Genomic DNA, 27377 nt, shown 5'->3' with positions numbered 1-27377 from the left:
ATTCCCTACACTCTGCCCAAAGTTTGACTATGAGTCTCAGCATCTGCTTCGATACCCTGCTGGGTAGAGTCTTTCAGAGGCCCTCTGTGGTAAGTTCCTGTCTTATTCCTTCTTTTCACCTTTTTTATTTTTCATGTCTATCCCATTTGCCTTTCTGAATGAAGACTGTGCATCTTACCCAAGGTCCTCCTTGTACAGATTTTAGTATGATTATCCTATGTTATATGTCTAATATCTATTATAAGTGAATATATACCATGTGTGTCTGGGATAGCTCACTCAGGATGATCTATTCTAGATCCCACCATTTGCCTACAAATTTCATGATTTCCTTGTTTTTTAATTGCTGAGTAGTATTCCATTGTGTAAATATACCACAATTTTCTACATCCCATTCCTCAACTGAGGGACATCTGGATTGTTTCCAGATTCTGTCTACTACTAATAAAGCTGCTACGAATATGGTTGAGCAAATGTCCTTGTTGTATACTTGAGCATCTTTTGGATATATACCTAGGAGTGATATAGCTGGATCTTGAGATAGCATTTTTCTTAATTGTCTGAGAAACCAGCAAATTGATTTCCAAAGTGGTTGTACAAGTTCACATTTTCAACAGCAATGGGGGGACGAGGTTACCCTTTCTCCACATCCTCTCCAGCATGTGTTGTCACTTGAGATTTTGATCTTAGACATTCTGATGGGTATAAAGTGAAATTTCAGGTTCGTTTTGATTTGTGTTTCCCTGATGAGTAAGGATGTTGAGCATTTCTTTAAGTGTTTCTCTGCCATTCGATATTTCTCTATAAAGAATTCTCTGTTTAGCTCTGTATGCCATTTTTTAATTGGATTACTTGATTTGTTGCTGTTTAACTTGAGTTCTTTATATATTCTAGATATTAGCCTCTGTCAGATATAGGGTTGGTAAAGATCCTTTTCCAATCTGTAGGCTGTCATTTTGTTCTGATAACAGTGTCCTTTGCTTTACAGAAACTTTTCAGTTTCATGAGGTCCCATTTATTGATTGTTGATCTTAGAGCCTGTGCTGTTGGTGTTCTGTTCAGGAAGTTGTATCCTATGCCAATGAGCTCAAGTCTCTTCCCTACTTTTTCTTCTAACAGGTTTAGTGTGTCTGGTTTTATGTTGAGGTCTTTGATCCACTTGACTTTAGTTTTGTGGCAGGATGATAAATATGGATGTATTTACACTTTTCTACATGTAGACATCCAGTTAGACCAGCATCATTTGTTGAAAATGCTATCTTTTTTTTTCCATTGTATGGTTTTGGCATCTTTGTCAAACATCAGGTGTCCATAAGTGTGTGGGTTTATTTCTATGTCTTCTATTCGATTCCATTGATCCACCAGCCTGTTTCTATGCCAGTACCGTGCAGTTTTTATTACTGTTGCTCTACAGTACAGCTTGAGATCAGGGATGGAGATCCCTCCAGAAGATCTTTCATTGCAGAGGATGGTTTCAGCGATTCTGGGTTTCTTGTTATTCCATATAATGTTGAGAATTATTCTCAACAAAATACCCGCAAACTGAATACAAGAACACATCAAAGATATCATCCACTATGACCAAGTAGGCTTCATCCCAGGTATGCAAAGGTGGTTCAATATATGGAAATTCATCAATGTAATCCACCATATAAACAAACTTAAAGAAAAAAAAAACATGATAATCTCCTTACATGCTGAAAAAGCATTTGACAAAATCCAACACCCAGATCTTACTATTTCCCACTTCTTACATAAGATTCGATGCACTCTGCCCAACAATTGGAGAGGACAGGAACCCCACAAGGAGAGCAACAGAACCAGAAAATTTGAACACAGGGGACTTCCCAGAGACTCATACTCCAATGAAGTACCAGGCATAGAGATAACCTAGAATCCCTGCACAGATGTAGCCCATGGCAGTTTAGTGTCCAAGTGGGTTACATAGTAATGTGAAGAGGGACTGCCTCTGACATAATCTGATTGGCCTGCTCTTTGATCACCTCCCCCTTAGGGGGGAGCAGCCTTACCAGGCCACAGAATATGACAATGCAGCCACTCCTGATGTGATCTGATAGACTAAGATCAGAAGGAAGGAGAGGAGGACCTCCCATATCAGTGGACTTGCAGAGGGGCATGTGTGAAGAAGGGGGTGGAAAGGTGGGATTGGGAGGGAAGAAGGAAGGGGCTTATGGGGGGATACAAAGTAAATAAAGTGTAATTAAAAAAGCTTGATATTTAATGACCCATAATGTCACAGTTAAGAATATCCGATTAGAAAAAAAAAAATCCAGCACCCATTCATGTTTAAAATCCTGGAGAGATCAGGAATACAAGGCACTTACCTAAACATAGTAAAGGCAATATATAGCAAGCCTATATCCAACATCAAACTAAATGGAGAGAAACTTAAATCACTCCCACTGGAATCAGGAACAAGGCAAGGCTGCCCACTCTCTCCATATCTCTTCAACATAGTTCTTGAAGTTCTTGCTAGAGCAGTAAGACAGGATTCAGTTTGGAAAGGACGAAGTCAAAGTATCACTATTTTCAGGTGATATGATAGTATACATTTGTGACCCAAAAAATTCTACCAGGGAACTCCAACAGCTGATAAACACCTTCAGCAATGTGGTTAAATACAAAATTAACTAAAAAAAATAGTAGCCCTCCATATACAGAAGACAAATGGGCTTAGAACGAAATTAGGGAAACAACAACCTTCACAATAGCCACAAAGAACATAAAGTACTTTGGTATAACCCTAACCAAGCAAGTCAAAGACTTGATGAAAAAAAAAAAAAAAAAAACTTTGTCTCTGAAGAAAGAAATAGAAGAAGATATCAGAAGATGGAAAGATCTCCCATGCTCATGGCTTGGCAGGATTAACATAGTAAAAATGATCATCTTATCAAAAGCAATCTACAGATTCAATTCAATTCCCATCAAGTTACCAACACAATTCTTTACAGACCTTGAAAAATTCTCAACCTTATATCATTTTCAACCTTGAATTTTCCTTTTTAGCTACTATGGCTATAGAGTGTTCATTTACTGCCATGACTCATCAAGGATAGAGATGGCTTCAATGTTCGTTAAAAATAAAAAACAAAACAAAACTCCTTTCATGTAGTTCCTGGGTAATTGTCAGTTGTTGACTGAAGCTTTGGGCACAGCTTTTCTTTTTCTGGGGAATTTTATTCTCTTGATCCATTCTGAAACTGAATTGCTGGAGCTTCCTGGTTCTTCTGTACTTATAGATCTCTACCCACCAGTGGGAAATCTTTGATATTACCTTTGATATGTTGATTTATTTAACTGGTTCCTCCGTCACTGCTGCTCCATCGTACTGTCCAGGGTTTACCACCCTCCCACTCCTCCTAGGTTCAGACAGCTAACAGCAAGCCACCCCACCCCACCATGTGAGAAAATGCTCTTCTCCCTGTAGTGTTGTAGCCCCAGATGCCAGATAATTCTATCAGGCAATTGCTTTCCTCATCTTGCCCAGGTTCCAAAATCTCACTTGGGGTGTAACACCTCTTTTGATGCTTATTCTTTTCAATCCTCTGTAGAATTCCAGCCCCGCTCTGTGGTAATCTTCTGTATGAAGGCCTTCCACACTTGGTTGTGCCTCTCACAAACAGACAAACACACCTGTCCAGAGCTTCTCAAGTGGAACTTCCATCCTGACCAGACATCTTCCTCAACGTGCTTGGCTCTGTCACACCTTGCTGAGTTTCCAGAGCACACTCCAGCTCTTCATTCAATCCCAAGCCCTAAGTAGATGCCATTCTACTCCCGCTTATGGGTTAACACCTCTTATTAGACCACCTCCAGGATATTGTATACTTCTGAGTACTTTTAGCCCTTACTTGTGGTGCATTTCTCTGTTCATCAAGATCTCATCCTAGTAAACAACACAAGACTGGAGCCAAGTTCAGCACTCCTGGACATTTCCATTTTTAGTTCAATGGAAATTACTTTCCCTCTTGATGCTGAGTCTCCTTTGGAACTGATTTCAAGGTGGGCGAAGACACAGGAGCCTTGCCTTAGTAAGAGGGGCTTAAAACAATGATTCCCAACCCCTAAGGACATTTTCAGTAGAGCAATGTAGTAGGACTTTGGTGGGCTCAGACTTATCCTAATGGCTTCCCTAAAATACATGATGTGGATGACTGGCTCTTACCGAAGGACACCCTGTTACTCATAACAGTGCAACTTAGTAACAGGAGTTTCCAGAACATTTTGCAGGTAAAGTCTGAACATCTTGCTAAAGTGTATGTTACATAAGTATGTTAAAATGATTAGTTCCTTGGGATTTCTCTTCTTTGAACTAATTCTATTTTAGTATTTTGTTTTCATTTATTCTCTCATACAGTATATCCCAAGCACAGTTTTCCCTCCCTCCACTCCTCCTAGTTTCTTCTCCCTACCTCCTCTCTCCCCCACGTACAGCCCTCTTTTTTCCTTCAGAAAAGAGCAGGCCTATGTGCAAAAGTGTCCTGTGTGCAAATGAGTGAATACATGCCGTGGTGTTCCTGTGCGATCACAGACAACCTTGTAATTTGGTCCTCCCCTTCCACCCTGTTTGAGATAAGCTCCCCACCCTGTCCTTCTTCCACATCATGAGGCTGGCTACCTGGCCTGTGAGCTTCGGGGGATTGGGGAATTGTCTTGTCTCTGTCTCCTAATTCCTTGTTCAATGCTGGGATTATCGATGCCAGTGGTAAAAGGAACTTTTATTCATCTTTTTCAATAGTTGTCATGGAGGCTTACTGCCTCTGTCTGCCAACCTGGGTCTAGTCCTGGAAGCTTGTAGTCTCTGCAAAATATAACCGAGGCCAAAAATGTTTTCAGCCTCTGAGACTTACTGCTGAATAAGCTCACCCTTTCTCATTCTTACTGCGCTCTGGGCTGGCTGGTCCAACTCAGCTGTTCCAGTTCAGACTTCTCTCCCAGCTGACTTATTCAATCTGGCTTTTCTCTTGGTCTCTGATTTGCTCTGCGTGGCCTCAGACTAAGTCCTGTAATCTTTTGTAATCTTCTGGCCCCTTCTCATTGTCTGGCTCATTCCGTCTTCACCTGTGTCTGGTTCGTTCTCTCTTCAACCTGTCTCTGTACATCTGCCCTAATAAAACTGTCTGCCTCTCTCTGTAAAACTCTCCCAGTAAAACTGCCTCTTCTCTCTGAATTATCCATTAAGTAGCTTTCCTTTCCTCTCTCTTCTCATGAGAGTTGGGTGTATTCTATTGTGTCAAAAATTTCTCTGATTCATCATTTTTTCTCCCACTCAATTAGACAGCACTTTCAAATATGGGTGCTTCCTTCTACAAACTAACTTTACCTTCATTGTTTGGGATTAAAGGTATGTACCACACGCCTGGACCTAAACTTTTCTTTACCTGAAACTTGCTCTATACCAGGCTGGCCTTGAACTCAGATCTGCTTGCCTCTGTCTCCTGGATTAAAGGCGTGTTTATATTCCCGCTGGATCACACAGACCTGGAAGTTCTTTCGATGTGATCTCTTGCCAGAGCAGTCATGTTCTGAATTAACATTCCTCTACAACCAGTACTACCACATGGAACTTTACATCCATCCCAAGGATTCAAACTCAGGTTCTCAAGCTTGCACAGCATGCTACTTATCCAGTGAGTCATGTCTCTGGCCTCTTTAATTTGGGGGCTTCGTATAAAAGCTTAAAATATAGTAAAAATGTGACTGAAGCTTATCATAACTCTATTGTACAGCTATGTAATGACACACAGAATAAGGCTGGCTACTGAATTATATAACATAACTATATTGCAGGAATTCTTAAGGAATTTTAATTTTTCTGAGCCTCTCACTGCTTTGAGGAGCAGGTTGGCAGTTTCAAGAATTTTCTCAGGAATAAGGATTTGTGCTTACTGTGGAGATACTGTGATCCTGAAGTTAAATCCCAAACTGGGTTGTACTCTCCTCCTTTCTATGACATCCGATTTATGGTAGCAACCACAGAAAGTGTTTTGAGGTAGCATATCTTCTTTCCAGGTTTTCTGGGATCAGATATACAAGATTAGCGATACAAGTTTAATTCTGGGCCTACAAGCAAAATATACAGATATAAATGGTAAGATGCCTTCCTTATGCAAAGCACACAATCGCTGATTTGCATCTGAAAAGTAGCCTTGGCTTCCTCAGCCCCTGTGTCTTACTAGAGATAGGTGACATGTGCCCTCAAGGATCACATCCTGTATTGTGCAAGATTTCTTTTTCTAAAGCTTTTTTTTTTTTTTTTTTGCATTATTAGATTCATGCAGTTTTAGAATAAAATAGACCTTGGGGCATAAAGTCACATGAGAAATAAATTTTAAATCTATTTCTACTGACTATTTTGTGATTCCCCACTTAAATGTACCCCTTTCCTTCACTTTCTCTCCATTGCACACACAGAAGTACTATTAATAATACTTATTTTTTTAAGTTAATGGGGTATCATATATTTTTTAGAAAAAGAACATTTGTGGAGAGTTTCTTGAAAGCTTTTAGGATAATTAAGATAGCTCATGAATGCTATGAATCACTATTTTTCATATGTATGTATTCATATTGAACCAACTGTTCTGGCACGTTACTGAGTGAATTAATGTCATTTTGCACTCCCTTAATGCTTTCAGAATATTATGGCATTTTAGAAAATCAGAATAACTCATCTCTATGTAACAGACAATTTATTCTGCCCATTAAAAAGGGGTCTATTAGGTTAAAAGTGGTGTTCACTATAATCTAAACAAATCATTTGGCTTTTTACAAATAATACTTATTAAGCCTCCATCAGAAATGGAAAAGCAAAACATGAAGTTTCCAAACAGAACTTTCCTTCTCCAAACCGATAATGAAATGTTGGAGTGATTACTCATGAGACTTAATTTTGAAGGACATTGTAATTAAAGGAAGTATCAGACTTCATGGGTTTCAATTGAGATTACTTTGCATACGTACACCTGGATACTCACTAGGAATAATCCTTGGACTGATTTCTCAAATTAAAGATTGTGCTGTGGGCATCGCATCTTGTTTGCAACAATATACTATTGAGAAAAAAGGCCGGTTTCCTGACATGACATTTCCCAGATTGTTGAAAGTTTCACTGTAGATCATACTGTTGTGGGTGCTTGCTTTGTCGATTGCCATAGCAGAATGTGGACAGTTCTTCTAAGTAAAGGTAGTTTCTATGCTATGAGATTATGAGATTGTGTGTGGTTCCTTTAAAAATATTGCAGTAAGTTGAGACTTCTGTCAGTCTTAGTTACTTAGGCAAAGCTACCAACAGCGGTAGCCTGGCAGTCATCTCTCGTGATGCGTAAGGGCGTGGTACAGCTTAGTACTGTTTTTAGGCACTTTGGATTCTGTAATTGTATGAAATGCACAAGTGTAAATATGTTTGCATTTAATATTTGCACAGTAGCCTCAGCATTCCTGGCTAATTTTTTTCTACTGAAACACAGAGGTCTGACATATGTTGTCATGAGCCCCTTAAATAAAGAAGTTCCATTCAGATCTTAGGCAAATTTGTCTAAGTTTTTATTTTGCTCATATGTCCAAATTTGTTCTTGCCATTCAGACTTCCATAAACAAACACTACAGACTGGATGACTTTATTACTTTTGTATCTCTAAGTCCAAGATCAGGACATTGTTAGATCTGGAATATAGTGAAGGTCCTCTTCATAGTTCATACACAGCTCCTTCTGGCCTGTGTTCTTGTCAAGTAGCAGCAAGGAAGTTCTCTGGGACCCTTTCATGAGGACACTAATAGCATTCATGCTTACCCTCCGAAGGTCTTATCTCCTGGTACTATGCTCTGTACACCAGAATGGCAACATACTGATTTGGGGGAAGGCCAAACATTCAGACCACTCTAAGAGAAGGCAGACAGCCATCCACATTGTAATCCACTCACTTTCTTGGATTTCAGTAGTAAAGCCAACGTCCTGAAAAGTAAAGCAACTAGGAGGAATCCATCTGCCTCACTGAGAGGGAAATACTGGTTTCTGTATTTCTGTGTACTGAGGTGGGACAGAGCCAGCACCTCCTAACTAGGATAACCAATTTTGAACTAGTCAGGAATTTTGTGGGCCAAGGGAAATAAAGTCAGAAAATTGAGGTTATTCATGTTGCAAATGTTCATAGCATGACTGTGGCCAAAAGAAAATGTTTTAAGATGGGACTTTTCAGCTAGTGTAACACTGCCTTTCACCTACAGCTTCTAAACTTACTATGGAAATAATGTACATAAAATGCTCTGTGGAGCACATGAAACAAATGAGTGTTCATCCAATGCTTCTGATTAGTAATTTCTAATCATCGTTATTAATTATGCACTGGCAGTCAGTAAATATATGTTAAATGAGTTGAACTGTTCCAAAGCTGTTCTCTATCAATTATTTCAACGGTTTATAAAAAATGTAAAGAGGAGCCGGAGAAATGGGTCAGTCATTAAGAGTACTTTGTTGCTCTCACAGGGGACCCGGATTCAGTTCCCAGCACCCACATGGCAACTCACAGTCATACGAAACTCTAGGTTCAGGGAATCCAAAGCTCTCTTCTGACCTCTGAGGGCCCCAGCACACACAAGGTACACAGACATATATGCAGGCAAAGCATTCATGCACATAAAATAAATACATCTAAAAAGAAATGCACAGAGAGAGCCGACTAAGTGTGTCTCAGGTGGCGTGCCTGCCTGTTAGTGTGTTTTCTCTCTACATCATCTGAGTTCTTTCTCTGTGAACCCAGAAAAGCTCCTTCTGCTCTTTCTCACCAGTCAGCACACACCTCCATCTCCATCAGGCTGGAATGGTGACTCCAGCTCTAGCTCTAGAAGATGTATAATGAATTATACATTGGTGCTGGCCATGGAGTGTGGCAAACTGAGCTATGCTAATGCGGTCTTTTGTGAGCACGTGACTGTGGTTTCCTTCTCTAGTTACTGACCACATCACCATTTGCTTTGTTTTAGTTTCCTGCCCAAGTCTTCCCTCTAATTCTCTGGTGTCCAAAACTTCCAGAAACTCCTTCTCTTCTTTGAATTATAGTTTCAGATTTCTTCTAATGCAATTCTGTCAACACATACATTGTTAAGAGAGTGCAAGTTAGGACCTCATGGTCGTTCTAGCAAAGGTCTTTGCTTTGGCTTGAAGAAAACAGGACTATGAAGGTTGCCAGAGAACAGTCTGGAGTTTGGAATATTTCAGGAGAGGGGAGGCCTGAGTCAAGAAAGGCTCTAGAAATCTATTGTAAAACACGAGGGAGGACTGGTCGTTTAGTTAGAAGAAAGAACGAAAGGGGCAACAGATAATCAGCTGGTATAGCAGTGAAGACGGAGGACAATGAAAGAGAATAAACGTCTACAAAGGTTAGTTGGAACCAACCTAGATGTCTGAACATAAAAATTTGCCTTAGAGTAAATGTGTGTAAGTCATTTTACCCATGATTCCTTAAGTAGCCTCCTATGCAGCTACAGACACTGCACCTGAGAGGATGCGGGAGGAAAAACTCTGCTACTTGCATCTTAGATCATCGTTTGAGGGTTATGTCCTCTGCCTGGCTCTGTCCAGTGAAGCCAGCAGGCATTCCCTTCTAGGGAGGAACAGATAAGTCCCTTGGGATGGGAATGTTGATTTGTGCTGAAGAACCCTACCATCTCCCAGCAAGACATTTCAAGGAGAAGCAGCATGTAAGCCAGTCAGTTCCTTCTCAGTGTCGAGGGGTTTCCAGCTGATCGCTCTGATTGCTCTCATATAGATAATGTAACATCATAAAAGAGGAATTCTATAGCAGCTTGCTTGCAATCAAAGGCTGCCTGTGGCTATTCAGTATTCCCTGATGTGAATGCTACTTTCAGTGCACAGCTTAAGAAAGGGAAGGAGTGGCTGAGGGAGGTGTAGAAGAATTTCTGTCCAGACCTGGGATATTAAAAGTGCTGGAGTAGAAAGAGGGGCAATTGGAAACAGCAGCTGTCTGGGCATTCTCAGGCTATAGACAAGCAGTAGACACCCACACTGGGTTTTCAAAAACGATGCAATCTGTGTATTGAACCATATGTTCTTTCCTGTATCTATTTCTATTCTCTTGGTCCTTTCAATGATCCTGTGGCTTTTAGAACTATTGATGGACAGCTTTTTCTCTCTTTAAGACAATTCACTTCTGAAGTTCCCAGTCCTGTGTATCCAGTGTTATTCTCTGTCTCCATCAAACCTCACAGCTTGGTCTCTGTGTTTTGGCAGCTCCAGTCAGGCTTTCTATCCCCTTCATGGTCGTTTAAAACATAAGTGATTGAATGACATCACCAAGTCACACACGATTTCACATGCAGAAGAGTTCATTCTGGAAGAGGAAGAATTGACGTGGATGCTCTAGTCTTTTGTGGGCATATTAAAAGTCATAAAACAGCACACAATGAAGAGGAAAGAAAATAAACCTGAGGCATGGAGAGCAAGATTATGAAAATCCAAGATATGAACATCCTAATTAAGTGTGGTATTTGTTCATTAGTACAAACAATAGATCCCAGGCTACTATGTAACTTGGGGCTGTCTAGAGAGCTGTCAACAGTGAACAACCAGTCTCTTCATGGACAGTTATGTTTCTCCAGGAGCTTATTTTTCAGGGGAACAATGGCTGAATACATGATGAAAAATACTTTTTAGTATGGATTGATACAAGTAAAAAAACAAAGAGGATGAAGTGTACTGGGGGGTATATAGGGCTAGAACTCACAGAGTTAGAATGGTCAGGAAGGAAGAAATGACCATTTCACATTGAGCTAAAGAATTAAACACAATTAAAAAAAAAAAAGAATGACATGTGAAGAGCCAGGGCAGAACTTAAAAGGCAGAGAAACCAGGAAAGGCCCCAAGACAGGACACATTTAGACAGGCTAGCATCAACCCTGATGTCCTACTAGAACCATCTGCAGAGCTTCTAAGAGGATAAGTTTATAATTGTCCCAGGGATCCTGAGTTTATTGCTTTAGAGGGGAATCCAGTCATGTTATTCTAAAACTCTCCTCTGAAGGAACAAATGTCAGCAAAAGCTGGGAACTGCTTTTGATTCTTCAACTGCAGTGATTCTTCAATTCATTTACTGGAATCATGCAAGAGGCTTCTGTGTCCTGATGGCTGATCCCTGCCTCAGATTCTCACTCAGTAGGGTGGGACCACCAAAGGTGCATTTTCATAATAAAGTTTGGTGTAGAAACCACATTCAAAAGTAGATTTGCAGGAAAGGATGGAATAAAGAACTAGAGAAGGAAGGAGAAATTGGTCCCTACTGGACTGGGAAGGAAGAAAGGCAAAACACAACCCTGAGTTGGATCTGACTAGAAGGGAGGGCTTAGGAGAATAGACGGCTCTGGATGGACAGGCTGAAGTTCTACAAAGTAAGGCTGCAGTTGTCAGGCCAGATGAGCAACCTGGGGAGAGAGATCTACCGCAAGGGATATTCTGAAGTTTGCAAGAAAGGCCATCTGCAGCTGCAGTGACAGGGGTTTTAGGGAGATGCTTGGCAGATGAGACGTGTCAGAAGAAAATGGGAATGGGAGAAAAGCTGAGCAGGAGGACGAAAGGTGCAGACATTCTGTCCCTTTTGTAGCCTGCTGACTCATTCATGGAACCAGACAGACAGGACTGCAAACGTGGAGAGAGTCAGATGTGAGCAAGTGGGAGAGATGGCATGCTCTCTGCACATGGGTGTCAGAGAATTGGCTCCAAATGACAGTGGTTATTCAAATTGGCAGGTCGATGCCCTTCGGCTAAAGGTGCCAATATACTTGCCACATGTAGTCAAGCTTAAATTTGTTTCTGAGAAAAATCACACTTATCAAATCTCTATTTATCAAGTTAATTTGATTTAAGAACTGATTTTTTTCCCCCTTTGGATAATCTTAGAATCATGAATCCTTTGCCTCTAAATACTTGTCATATTAGTAAAGGAATACATGGATATCACCCAAATGTGTTTCCCAGTGTTTAAATGGATGAGGGTTGACCTTGTGTATGTGAGCTGGCCACCTTAGCACAGCAGGAAGAAACGGGGTTCATTCATCCTCTGCCTTGATCAAAACTCAAAATTTAACACAAGACAGTTCATAGTGGAGATGACACACTCAGTTTAGGGCATTGAACATAAACAGTAAGGAAATAGACACCATGTAGAAGAGGCTGGCCAGGAATGTGAATTTATATTTTTCCCAAGTCAAAGGGGTAATGGTTGAATGACTTGAGAATAATTGGATAGATGGAATAGCAAGGGTTTTCACATTTTAAAAGAATGCCATTAGGTAATGGAATTTGATCCTGCTACCACAAAATATTAGAAGCATAGTGAAGGAATTTTTCTCAGCCTAATAGAAAACTTTCCATGGAGAGAACCTTCTATGGCAGAGTGTCTGCTACTAGGTGATAGTAAGCCCCCATTTTCAGAGGGGACCATGAACAGTCTGCATAATCCCTGAATAGGGAAGTGGAATGGATTCAACTGTACAAAAAAATTATTAAAAGACGATCACTTACAAGTCCATAAATCTATGTTTTGTTTAGTCAATGGTTTTTGGAAAAAGTACAAACTTCCAGAAATTACTGGTGAAGCAATTAAAGTTCTATGTCTCAAGGATCACATGGGTGCTTGGAACCATTATTACCCTGAAGAACTCAGTAAGCCACCAAGCATGTGACTTCAGTGTTAAGTTCAGTCTAGACAAACTTTCAGCTTCCATAGTATATTCACATCATCAAGGGGTAGTGTGGGGCATAGTTAGGCGTTATAATTGATAGCCAAGTTGAACCCTTTCTACCACTTTTAATAGTGAGCATTTATTAAGTCTCTGCAAGGGAACAGTTGCTGCACTAAGCCTTTCCTTATATTACCTCATTTGTCCTTTGAACATCCCTGTGGAGTTGCTATTCTTTCAAAATATCCTCTTAACACTCCAGCAACTGGAGCCAATAAACGGCCCAGTGACTCAGAGACCTTTGCACAACCTTTGACAAGTCATTGAGGGTCTATGAGATGTAGCAAAAAATTTGCAAAACAAAAATATTTTTAACTTGGACAATTTTTATTTTAAATGAACACTTTTGTAGGAACATATATAAAATTTAAAATTCAGGCTTCAGTAGAAATTTGAGATATATTATTAATGTCTTCTCAGCTGGCTAGAAGAGGGTAGAAGAGGGCATCTTGTGATTATGGGATTTTTGAGTTAAAGGTGACTTAAAAATCTTTCATGACTCTAAACTATGCCCTGAAAAATAATGGGAAAAAAAAAAGATTAAAAAGAGTGATTGCTATCAGGAAGATTGTAATATTTAAAAAATCAAGCCTATAAGGAGATTAAGCAATTATCTCTATGTGAGACCTTGCTGTTTACACATAAAGGTCTAAAAACACATTTCAATGAAGTGGTCAACCAGATGGCTCCTTTGTCTTTAGATTATCGGAAGATCCTGATATTCACATATAAAAATGCAAGTCATGCCATTTCTCTGCTAGCAACTGTGGGTATGTACCAGGAACCAGCATGCCCCAACTCAAATTGATTCGTAACTAAAATCAACCAGCTCTTTGAGGAATCTTTATTAAGTATGCCATTTGTTAAAGTAAAGTTGTATTCTCATTTCCAGACAAACATATTTTGCCAACTTTCTTATAACATGAGCTTCCATTTGATTCTATTCATATATAAACCAGAACATTTATTTAAGAAAATATCTAAGAGTCTGCATATCTAGGTACCATTGTTAAATAAAACTTAGGAGTCTCTTAATTGGATTGATTTTATGTTTTGAAAAATATCTGCACAATTGTGTGCTTGTTTATCAGTGTCCTTGAGGCTGTTCAGGGTAGCAAGGAATCCTCACCAGACATTTTCTTGTAGAACCTGAACGATGGGTCCTCTTTCTGAATTTGTCTGTAGGATTTTTCTCCGTTTTAAACCCTTTTCTCTGCTCAAACTTATCCATGGCTTAAAACGGGCTCTGTTCCATCTGTGAAGACTGAATCCAATACTTAAGTTTGTTTCTTTTCCTATTTCTATAGTGACTATTATCAATGTCATCTATAAAACCACACGTGAAAAGTGGAAATCAATTCATTTCTCTTCAGAAGAAGACATTAGTGACAGGCTCCTCAGGTAGATGTATAACATGCAGGGGAACATCTAGCTAGCCGCTCTTTGTGGTAGAATCCATGGAGCTTGATTTAGAAATTCCTTTGTGGGGCTAAGCAGGCCATACTCTCTTCAAAGCTCCTAGGATTCTACAGAGCGCAGCCTGAAGGCCACCTGTGAGACAGTTGCACACCCCAGTTTTATTGGGTGTAAGGTAAACAGAGGAGTGCAGGTAGAAACTGGGGTACATGAGAAACATTCAGCACATAGGGACTGCTGTACCTTATACAGTCTATGACATAAAGTAGAAACTAATGGGCCGGCCTTGCCAGATCATATAATCCTTCCGGAGAAACCAGACTTCCTGCTTGTCTTTAATATAATACTTTCAACTTTTGGATGTTGGCAATAAAATTATATATTCTTTATAAAACAATGGACAGGCAAAAAAAAAAGCACATCTGCTGGCCAAATCTGGCTTGCAAACTGCCAGATAAAGAGCCTTTGCACCTTTGCTTGTAGACCTGAGAAGGAAAAGACCATGCTTGTGATATTTATGGTCCTATGGTCAGTGCCAAGTGTAGTCCTCGGTGCAGAGCAGGTGGCCAAGTTTGCACAATGAGCGAATAAATGATGGCTAGATAGATCAAGTAGACCATTCTCACAATGTCTGCACTCTTTTCATTGTTTCCTGAGTAAAATAAAAGCAGTGTGGCATCTTACAAAGAGCACGTGTTTGGAAGGGAAGAGCCATGGATCATGGTATAAATGTAGCATTGTCTGTGGCGATTTGGGCAATCTGTTCTTCTTCCTACCATCTTTGTTCTGTTCCCTCACCTACAGAGTGCTGAGTGTGCATTACGAAGCTGTTTGTTTTCAAACACTATTTCAAGGAGCCTTTAGGATTTGGGTAAGAGCCGATTCAAGTAGTTCCTGAAAGGAAGACATGGGTGGGTGTCTGATAAGGAGAGGGTCTTCAAGACTTAGAGGCTCAGAAGATTTAATTAGCTTTTGTGTAAATGAGAACAGTGCAAACATAATTACTTTTCTGTCTCTTCCAAGAATACTGCCAAAATGATAAGGAATTTTTTGTTGTTGTTGTTCTAAACCAGAGAACAAAGAACAGTATGGAAATATAAAGGAATTAGAAACTGAGGCTTAGCAGACTCAAGAATTCTTAATTCTTAGCCAGCTTGCTGCTTCTGCACCAAGCCAAGTCTTTTAAGACTCTCTCACTCTTTAGGCTGCATTCATGTATAGTCTTAAAAAATGAGCTTAAAAATGTGTTTGAACAGAAACATGTAATAATGAAAACTATTGTAAGCCCTTTAGTCAAAGTCTGGCAGTTGTACCAGACTCAGTTCTGGGGTTGTATTCTGTACCTAAGGAAAATGTTTCTCGGACACAGGGTGGCCTAACACAACATGCTGGCTGAGCACCTTAGTTCTGAGTCTGTGAGGGCTTCTTGTCAAGACTACATTTCTCTACCATATTTATCCAAAAGAGCCAGAAGTCAGTCTGATGAAAAAGGCAATCAGCACCTCTTCTGATAATGCATTCTATGAAATCCACTGTCTTGAAGTCCATTGTCCAGCCTTCAATTTCTAAAGCATCTTTAAGAATCTAGTTCCTAAACTCTATTTTTCTGTAATTCATTCATCAGCATTTTATAGGAGGGGCATGGATGACCAAAGAACCATTTTTAATTTCTTATTTTCTCTTGTGTGTGTATATATGTTTCGCCCGCGTATGTACCATGTACACGCCTGGTGTCCATGAGAGCCAGAAAAGGGAGTGGATTTGATGGCCAGAACTGGAGTAATAGACTCACGTAAGATGCCATGCGGACGCTGCAAACTGAACTTGGGGCTTCTGCAATACCAGCAAGTGTCCTTAACAGCTGAGCTATCTCTGCAGCCCCCTGAAACTGTTTCTGATGAGATCCCCAATAGCCAAACTGAAGCCATCTCTCCAGAAGCTAATCTAGGTTAGGCTCACTAACCAGTGTGTTTTGGATTCTTTCACAGCATTAAATCATATGGGCAAAGCAAGCTTCTTTGAGAGAGTAGTTCAGTGAAACCCTTTTTAATTCATTTTACACAGGTCTTATTAGATTTGTAAGAAGATACACGTTGCTTAAGCACTCCATGACCACTTGAGAGAATAGTTATGTGGAGTATTTAACAGTCAATTACCTACTTTAAAAACAGAGACAAATATCCTATGTCTGTCAGAGGCTATGCCCGTATGACAGGGCCCACATATTTTAGAATATTAAGTAGTTTTACACATAGGTTAATGTGAGTGTCTATGTAGACTAGTTAAAAATAGATGCTTCATGAAACTGTTTCTTCATATCTTGATTGCAGTGGTCATTATGCAAACATATGAACGTAATAATCTATTGCATTCAACTGTTACACACACTGGATGTATATAAAATAAATTTAATCAGAATAAGATTGGTTGATTATTTCACTTCAGTATTCTGGTTGCGGCATTATAATAGAGTTGAAAACTTTGTTAGCATTAGGGGAAGCTCTGTGAAATGTAAGCGGTGTCTCTCTATTTTGTATCTAACAGTTATATGCATAAATAATTATCTTTAAAGGTTTAAGAATAGTGGCTCAGGGTGGCCACTTTAATCCCAGCACTCAGGCAGAGGCAGGTGGATCTTTGTGAGTTCAAAGTCAGCCTGGCCTACAAAGCGAGTCCAAGACAGTCAAGGCTATACAAAGAAACCCTGTCTCAAAAAGAAAAAAAAAAAAGAAAGAAAAAAGGAATAGTGGCTCTTCAAAATAGTGCCCAGTGCAATACCAATCCGCTGATTTGTGAACATCACCCGCTCCATCTGACTCTCCACTCTCACCAACTGTCATCCTCTCTCACAGACCGGGAGATGAGGATATGGCTCTGCCTTTCATGAGTGTTGCATGGAAGAGCACCACTCCAGATGCATGGATAATTCATAATGTCATTACTACTTGTAATACTTGTAAAATTTGAGTTACTATGTAACTCTGTTTTCTTCTTCCTCTCATGCATGGCTTAGCATGATGGTTCAAAAAAGTCGAATGACACCACACACTGCAGTGGAATATGCCACTGTGGTTTTGGTTAGTTCTGGCATAGGTTGGTGAAAATATTTGAGGTAGTAGTAGATGACTCATTAGAGCCCTCTGAGAGCTTTCTTGTGTTCTTTTTATCCCTTTTATGTCCTCAAACACTCATTTTTTTAGGCCTCTCTCTGATTTTGGCTTCCTACATCTTGGCTCTAGGTTTGGCCCTGTGACTGACTTTGGGCAATGGGTTGTTAACAGACATGAAATCATTTGTGTGCTTGAGTTTGGTCTCCTGTTCTTAGACCATAAAACAAGAGGACTTTCACCAGATTAGTCTGTTTATGCAAACAGGTTACTAAATATATATATATCTCACAGAGCTAGGTAGCTAAACTGCCCCAGGCAAACCCAAATCAGAGACACTGGCTGGCCTACATACCCAAAAGAAATCACAAAACCTGGTGGACATATGAATTCTAGTAACTGGTCATCCCTTGAAACTGCATGCAACATTAACAGAAAACTACTGACTATGAATGTGATGGAAGATCTAAATGTCAGAGGTGAGTGGTATCTAGGTGACTGGGTCAAAGGGACAGTAAAGGTGAATGAGATCATGTGTGTGTGTGTGTGTGTGTGTGTGTGTGTGTGTGTGTGTGTGTTTGTGTGGGTGTGGGTGTCTGTGTCTGTGTCTGTGTGTGTGTTCTAGGCTTGACTGCATTCTAGGCAGAATACAAAGTGGTTATTTGATAATGTAAGATTTAACTTTCAAGTTAAATTATAAAAACTTGGATTGGAGTATAGTCAAGGACAACAAAGACCCACTCTAAGGACCATCTCCTGAAGGTGACTCCTGGAGTCCCAAGCTGCTGGGGTGAGGGAATTTTGGGTGAAATGCAGAAGGTGTGTGTAAAATAAGGGTTGGTGATGAGAAGTTCTGTGGCATTAGTGCATCGGTATCTCTGAGAACCTAAGCAAGTAACGCTGGCTAGTTTTATGTTAACTGGACCCAAGATACAGTCACTTTGGAAGAGGGTACCTTAACTGATACAATGCCCTGTCAGACTGGCCTCTGGAAAAGCCTGGGATACACATTCTTGATGATTGATGTGGAAAGGCCCAAATCACTATGGGTGGTGTCATCCCTGGGAGATGGTCCTGGATTCAATAAGAAAGCAGGCTGAGCAAGCCATGAGGAACAAACCAGTAAGCAGCACCCCTCTATGGCCTTTGAATCAGCTTCTGACTCCATGTCCCTGCTTAAATGAGTTCCTGTCCTGACTTTCCTCAGTGATGGACTGGGCTGTGGAACTGTAAGTTGAAATAAACCCTTTTCTCTCCAACTACCTCTTGGTCGTGATGACCAAGCAATATGCCCAGCAATAGAAATCCTAAGACAGTAAGACAGACTGGATAGAACTCTTGGGGACTTATTCCCTTAGCTTCTCAGAAGTGAGTGTGGTTTTAGATCAAAGAAGTTTGGAGGAAAAAATACTGCAAACATTGCAAGCCCTTTTGAAGAAATCTGTCAAAATTGAAAGGATGCTTTCTTTGGCTGTCTAACAAATGTGATATGGATTATTAATCATAGTTTTGGTCATTTCTCATGGACTAAGCCTGCTTCACCAGCATACACTCACTATTGCCAAGGTAGTTTCATTGCAAAATCAATACCACAGCATTATAGTTTCTGGCCAAGATCTCTTCGCTAGCAGGTCCTGAATGTGTTGCATCTGGCATAACCTATAAGATATGACCCTGGCCTTCTGGATTAATGATAGGATCTCCTCTCTGCAGCTGTTTCTTTATAGAGCTCATCCCTTGGAAATGGCTTGTGAACAGCTTGAACTCCAGAGGCAATTCCTGTAAAATCTCTCCCGCCATGCTGTTGTAAAGAAGGCCCAGCCTGAATTCTTGCATTTTATTACTCGAGTTGATCAGTCTGCCAAGAGAGCTGGGATGCTTTGGGTACTAAACTCAGGAAGATTTAGCCAGGGCAGGTGGTTCAAGCATCAGCAACATAGTCATTGAATAACGTACACTTGGAAACACTAAACAAAAGTTTAAGGGCCACCTTCTACAGTGAAAAGAACTGAATGGGTGGGACTTCTCTTCAGAAGGAGATCCTGAAGGCCCAGAAAAGCAGAAACATGAAACTTTGAATGAATGCATGAAATTTGCTGATTCCAAGTCACGGGCAGTGTTTTGAAAACATAAGTCTGAGTGGTGTTCTTTTTTAGAAAGATGAATTACTGGTGTCATATGGGACTTAGTGGCTAAGAAAGATGAGAATTTATTTTCATCTCCTCATCCCACAGATGACTGAAAGGCAGGGATTCTGGGAACAAGTGATGCTGACCTCCTTGGGTGGAAGTTCACTGGCATTCCCATCTACCGCTCTTTCTTGGATACCTCCTACCCTTCTCAAGAGTTGTACAAATACGAACTTGAGAACAGGAAATGTTGCAGTGCCCTAACTCTTCTTTGTACTCCAAATCCTGGCCATTGCTATCCAAAACAACTGGTGATGTTAGTGAAAAGTGTAATTGATGCTAAAACAGTGGCAGATGTCTATAAATTACTACGTTTTTCTTTACCAAGCAGGAAATGCCTGTCAAAGTGTATAGACCCATAGTATGTCAAGACCTGAAGTCTCTGGGCAGGTTTGCTGAGGTCTCCAGGAGAAATACTAAGCTGATTGATTTTCCAGCTCCTCTAATGTTCTCTTCCCTATTCTGAACCCTCTGCGGGGCTTGGGAGAAAAGAGTGCTCAACTGTGTTCGAGAAGAAATAGAAAAAGAGTTGAGGACATGCATATGTATGGTGTATCAGTGAAAAAAAAAAAAACACCATGAACAAAAGCAGCTTGGAGAAGAAAGGGTTTATTTCAGCTTAGAGTTCTACAGCACAGTCGATCACTGAGAGAAGTCAGAATAGGAACTCAAACAGGGCAGGACCCTGCCCAGGAGCTTATGCAGAGACCACAGGCTTGCTGCTCCTTGGCTCTCTCCTTGTGGCTGGCTCATCCTGATTCTTGTAGAACACAGCACCCTAGTGATCTGGACCCTCTGACCAATCACCAATCAGGACATTGTACCACAGGCTTGCCCACAAACCAATCTGTTGGGGTCATTATCACAATTGCGGTTCCCTCTTCCAAATGAAAGTATCTGGTGTCAAGTTGACATCAAACTTGCCAACACATAAGGCTTATAGGGAAGTTTTGTGGGATGATTGCTGTATTTTATTTTATTTTTATTAAAAGCTTGAGTAATTATACTTCTCAAATGACTCAGGCACTTTCAGTTTGGTCAGATAACAAAATACCTGTTTACAGAAGGTGTGGAGATATGCGAAGTATCTCATACTCACAGTCCTACTATCCTCTTCAGTCTCCTTTCAGTGGAAACTCTGAAGCTTTCCTCATTCCTTGGGTAAAGAAATGGCCATCCATATAAAGATAAAATTGGTGGACCATGAATGAAATGCAACAAAGTATCTATGTAGTGTTGTCTACCCATTTAAACCTTGCAGAACTGAACTCCAGTGTGTCTTCTTTAGAGCAGACTTAGAATAGTCTAACCAGGAAGACGACGAGGCTCTTCTCAGGAAACACATCCTACTGGCTATGGATACTGCTTTCTTTTCTCTGTGCAAGTGCTGGCAGATCATTTTATTGCCGGTTCCAGAGTCCTCCAAAACCTACGAAAGGCAGCCAAGCCATCATTACGGTCTCTGTTGTTTTGGGAGTGGCACAGTACATCCCTGTCAAGAGAATCTCATTTGGTGCATCATGGCACTAGATGGAACAGTTCCTTTTTTCCATAATGAAGTTTACAGCCTGGAAATTTATAGGGCAAATAATCCTGTAAACTCTAAGATGCCAAATATTTACATCTCGACCAACGATCATATGTTCTTCTTCTTCTGTAAAATCCACCAACTGTAGATTTTAACATAGTTGTAAACACAGTATGTACATATGGTTTTTGTGGCTTGACTTTCGTGAACTAACATATCATGTACACAGTTCCATGATGGAGTACACAATACAGCTTTAAAGCCCACAGACTGTTCAGCATATTGATGTATTTAGAGAATATTCTAATACGTCTGTGTTCTAAAGCTAATGTTCTAACAGCTGCCGATTGGAAGTCATTTTTAACAGAATTAAATATGCATGTACTTGCTTCCCAGGACACAAAAGGCTGTAAGAAGCAGAATATACAGTTTATGCTTCTCACTAAGAAGACCCGTTGTCCCCGGGCCCCAGCAGTATAGTTCTGCACCTCTCATACCAAATCTCTCCTTTATAATGGCAGGATGGGTCACATGTACTCTTTACGAATCATTATCATTTCCTGCTTTGCCCCATCTGGCTCTCCATCTGCTTTGTATTGAGCACACAGTATATTTCTATTGCCCCTTCACTGCCTTGCCAGATCTCTGAATGTTGGTATTTATTTCCTCAGTGTAGTTCTAGCTCTACTAACAGTAAATGGAAGAAGAAATCTTTTCAACTCCTCAGAAATTGATTCTGTGGGTCCTCAGTGTAGAAAATGTTTTTACTTACATGCTCACTCACTCAATTGTCAAATGCTACAGAATCAAAAAATCTGGGCACAGGGGTCTTTTCTGAGATTGATACTCCAACCAAGAACCACTCATGGATATAACCTAGAACCCCTGCTCAGATGTAGCCCATGGCAGCTCAGTATCCAAGTGAGTTCCCTAGTAAGATGAACAGGGACTTTCTCTGACATGAACTCAGTGGCTGGCTCTTTGATCACCCCTCGCTGAAGGGGGAGCAGCCTTGCCAGGCCACAGAGGAGGAGGATAATGCAGCCAATCCTGATGAGATCTGATAAGCTAGGGTCAGATGGAAGGGGAGGAGGACCTCCCCTATCAGTGAACTTGGAGAGGGGCATGGGAGGAGATGAGGGAGGGAAGGCAGGATTGATAGGGGATAGGAGAGGGGGCTACAGCTGGGATACAATGTGAATACATTTTAATTAATATAAAAAATAAAAATTTAATTAAAAATGCTAAGGAGTGTTTCCTATGGCTTTGATTTTCTTTTGAGAATTTTATTCATGAGTAATATATTTACATCTTTTTTCACCACCCTCCTCCCCTGTCCAACTCCTCCTGTGTCCCTCTATTCCACCGCAAATTCATAGCCTCTTTTTCAATAAACCATCGGTGTGTGTGTGTGTGTGTGTGTGTGTGTGTGTGTGTGTGACTATAAAAACTACTGAGCCCTTTAGTGTTGGTTTTTTTTTGTTGTTGTTTTTTTTTTTTTTGTGCATGTGTTCATGGCTGGAGACTTGAGAATGAATGAATCTGTGTGTTTATCCTTGGGGAAACGGATCTCTCCTCTCTCAGCAGCCATTGATTGCCTGTAGCTTTTCATCTAGGAATGGAGGCTTACAAAATTCCCCCTAACCTTGCTGGCATGCCATGTGGTGCTGCCATTATTCAGGTCTTGTTTAAGCAATGCTCTCCTGTGGGGATATAAGGGCAGGTAGGCAGATCTCATCTCCCTCATACAGCTTAGCCTCATGTAATTGACTTCCACTGCTTTCTGACGGGAGAGTTGCTTCAGTTTCTTATCTGAATTCTTATTTAAATTTAGTATCTCCCTTGCACAGGGCACACGTGTACTCACCTTCTCTTGGGGGTGGATTGTACACACCACTGATTTGCAATCAGTGTTCCTACCCCATCGCAGCAGGAAAAACCAAGAAGAGTTGTTCCCCAGCTGCCATACTCATCAGGTGGCTAGGGGTGTCTTTGGAACTTCTTAGCCTCAGTGGCAAAGAGCATCAATGTACCATGTCCATTTGCTACCTCACTCATAGACTTGATAGTAAATGGCTCTGAGGCATACAGAGGGAGGCATTATGTCTTTATTTTCTAAAGGTCAGTGTCCATGCATACATTTTTGTGCCTAAATTTTTATGTAAAATACTTCAACTTGAAATGTCTAGTAAAGCCCTGCATTTCACAGGCTCATAGAAATACAATGTGCCAAAAACTAATGCTGTGGAAATGATGTACCTGTTCATATTGGGGTTTCAGAAACTGGTAACCATATCCCAGAACCACCTGCAATCAGCTGAAGCCATCTGTAAGAAATGTCAGCTTCTCATTGAGAGACAGAGGTTAGAGAGAGAGGGGTAAAGTCGGAAGATGGCCTTTGAAAAGCCCAGATAAAAACACTGTGTAGGTTGTCAACTAAACGTAATGCACAGAGCTTCTGCTGTAGCTAACTCAAGTAAACAATGGAAGAGAACATGGAGACCTTCCCTCAAAGATTTATATGATCTGAGAGGTAAGCTGAGCTTCCAGAGTTATTCAGGAACATCATTAATGATGCCCGTAAGTCTTGAATATCACTAAGCCTGTTACCAAGCGAATAGAACATCGTGGAGTGTGCTGGGTGGGACTCCATTTGTCTTCAGTTTGAACAAATAACCTTTCTTAATTTCAGCTTCTTGGGCAGTCAGTGTACAAATCATGACCCATCCAATTGTGGGTAAAACATTTCCGCATCATCTGGTGTTTGGTTAGCAGGTGGACCCCTTCCTCTCTGTTTCTTTGGTCTTTTCCTCTGATTATGTAGTAGGTAATGAACATTACCTAAATTCAAAGCTAATTTTAATAGAAGACAAATTTTACATATGAACATCAAAAAATTTTAATGCAGTTTATCATTTCACAAAACAGCATCAATCTACAGAATTGGTTACAGAGAATCAAAATCCTATTTATTATATGTACAATACAATAGTGAGTACAGCAAGAAGGAAAATACAGTATTTATAGAGTCTTACAGATGGACCATCTTCTCTGATATTATAGTCCAACAACAATGATATTATTAACAGTGTTTAAAGCCTTTTTTATAAAATGAGGTAGTTGAGAGAACAAGATTGCTGTAGAGGTAGGATTTGATTCCAGCTCCTCTGCTTTTATATCTTAGATTCATTCTTTCCTAGACTGCTGCTTATGCTTTCAAGTACTGTGCAGAGAAACTTTCTCTTACAAAAGTCAGAGAAGAGAAGACTGCCAAGCTTTCAGGGAATATGCTGCCTTTTTTTCTCAGTATCCTCTTACCCTTATAGCCCAATACAGAGATAAACAGATTTGCAAGACTGTGTTATAGGGGACCCTCTTCTTGCCTAGGACTTCCTCACTGCCAGACATGGGTCTCAACCAGGAGCTGTGGTATCCTGAGCCTACAGAACAGGGGTCTTCAAAATGAAGATTCGTGTCAGTATGAGCTACACGTGTCACGTTCCTGGAAAGACCAAACTTCAATGCGTTAGAGCATGATAGGTAAAACGTCCAGTTGCAGAGTCCCTCACAGACACAGCACTGCTAAGCACAACAGCAAGCTTTGTTTTCCATTTCCTCTGCAGGTCCGATGGCATCTGCCTCTCTTGAGCTGGGATACAAGCAAAAGAATAGCACACATTTTAAAAGGATATTCTCCAGAGGTTGTGAAAATGAGCTCAATTTATATGAAATGATAGAAAATGAAGCCATCCAGATATTAGCACTTTCATTCTTCTCTGAGGCATGAAATGCCACAGCTTAACGGGAAAGTTACAAATGAGCTTTGAGAGGAGCAAAGAAGGAAATCATCAGACATACGGAGCGAGCCTCATCGTTATTGTTACCCTGGTAAAATTATAACCTATCGAAAAAGATTACCCTCATGGCAAATCCTGATTACCCATGTTAGAGCCAGTAAGGAGAAAGTGATGGCGAAGGACAGTGGTAAAAGATGTGCTCAGTACCTCACTACTACTCTGCATCCCTATGTACAAACATTAAATAATAATTGCTTGGCGATCTTGGATAGCTTCTAAGTCGCATCAAGTAGTACCTGTGTGGAGAGGCACCGGAGACACATACAAGGACTCCAATAGCCAGTAAGCGCTGCTATCATTATATCAGCCTTTATAGTTGCTTGTCTGTCACATTTGGGCTGAGTCCACAAAATTCTCAGGGAGCGTCCAGACACACACTGTGTATGTTACCAAAGCATTTTTTATTTATTACGTCTCATGTATTTGTTTACAAGTTGCCTGACAGCATAGATCGCATTAGTGTGACTTTTAGCTGCACATATACATGTTCAGGTGTGTGCACATGTACAAACCCAGTGTTTAAAAAAAAATCAGGAAGTAATTAGCATAATTGGTATAAGGCGCTAAAGAAAAAAATCACTGAGAAAATTAAAGGAGAAAAAAATACAGCGGGAGAGAGAGGCACAGTTATTCGAATATTCTTGAAATCTGTCAGCTGGAACACAGAAGATGGGTCTCGTTCTACAGTTGCCATTTGATGAAACATGAGTGAGGGACCATCTCATGCTCATCATCACTTAAAGCAAGGTATACGACAGCTATTGATATTGCGATTAAAAGTCAGTTTCAGTTCAAATAAAACTTCTTAAACCGTGGAGAGGCATGCGTCCATCATTACCCAAGACTGTGAGCACCCTTGTACATTTGCGGGAACACTCTTTATGAAATCAGTACAGGAGGGTAGCTGAGAATTGCTGGGTCACCTAGCCAACCTGTAGGGACTATTCTGTTTCTGTAACCATTTCTATAGTTTTCTCTCTCGTATTCTAAGAACCCTGTGAGAATTTGAAAGCTACTTTTGTATTTTGAAATCCTGTAGGATTGAACGCCAAGGTTTACCTCTCATATGGAACGAGATGGTTTCCCTTTGTTATGGGGTCACGGAGAAAGTGGAAGAGGTTTGTCACTTGGAGTAGGAGTGACAGACCTTCCTGGGGGCTTCCTGTTTCCCAAATTGTCCATGCCAAGCTGTCAATAAGGAAGCACCTGATTTCAGAATGAGACAACTAAAAGGTGAGATATTTGTCCAGTCTTCACTCATTAAAATGCTCCAAAAATGGTGGAGATTTACCTCCAAAGGATGACAAAAAAAAAGTCTCTAAAGAGGCTGCATGTATGATCAGAGAAAAGGTAAATTAAGAAACCTGAACCATCTACGGCCTATTATACCAGTTGAAGACATTTACTTCTATGTCTACACAGACACAGCAGGAAAGAACTCACCTCAACCAACAAGCATCTCATTGCTATGGACAGCAGTGTGGTTGAAAGTGCAGACATCGAAGGAGCTGGCATTCTTGCGTCCTTCATGAGCTTCATAATTATTTTCATGCTTCTTAACATCTGTATGGCTCTGTTTCTTCATGCTTTGGTGCAATGAATATTTTAGATAACATATATGCAGTGATTAATGCTGTATCCTAAATATTTTATTCTCCAAGTGTACTAATTACTGCCCACACCACACTATTTTTCATATAACTTTTTTTCATATATTTGACTAGAAGTACAGTGAAAATAAGCATGAATACTTCCTGAAAGAAAAAGTATGTAAAATTAGCATAAATATTTCCTGTTGAAAGAGATTTGCATGGAGATCATCTGGGAATAAATGCAAAAAATAGAAATGAATTTAAAAGATTTATATAGACTTGAGGTTATTTTCAGGTTCTCTGACAGAAACAATGAGAACATTTTTAAGTTATTTTATCTTAGAGAACACTATGAAATCAAAATGCTTTGAAATTTTTTATTGGAGAAATGTTAATTTGGAGTTCTCAAAAAAGAATGAGATCTAAAAATTATCAGATGGCAGACCGAAAGAAAACTGGGCATAATCTTCAGAAAAAAAAAAAAAAGTCTGCCATTCCTTCCCATTTATTTTTGGTTAAGTTTCCATGGAGTTCTATCGTCACAGGGTTTGGACTATGATGTCGTTTAGGTAGCAGGAAGAGTGTAGAAAAGTAACCCTGAGAGCCAACAGAACTTTGTGTCCTAAATTATAGAAGTATGTGTGTGTGTGGGGGGGTGGGGTTTCAAACTGGTATCAAGGATTGCCTACTTCAGTGGGACCAAGGGCACTTGCTAAAAATTCAGATTACTAAATCCCAATGCGGGTCACTAAATCATGGTATTTTCTCAATAACACATGCTTTGAACATCCACAGCCCATTGGCTAAAATCAAATATAAAATATTCTTACAGGTTGAGGAGAGGAATCAGTCAGGAAAGTGCCTGATTGGAAGCGCAGTGACTTAAGTTCAATCCCCCAGATCTGAGCAACAAT

The sequence above is a fragment of the Psammomys obesus genome, unplaced genomic scaffold (assembly GCF_907164565.1).
Source record: "Psammomys obesus unplaced genomic scaffold, mPsaObe1.curated_primary_1811, whole genome shotgun sequence".
NCBI classification, from domain to species: Eukaryota; Metazoa; Chordata; class Mammalia; order Rodentia; family Muridae; genus Psammomys; species Psammomys obesus.
The sequence above is the reverse complement of the archived record's forward strand: the minus strand, read 5'-3'. Positions refer to the sequence as shown.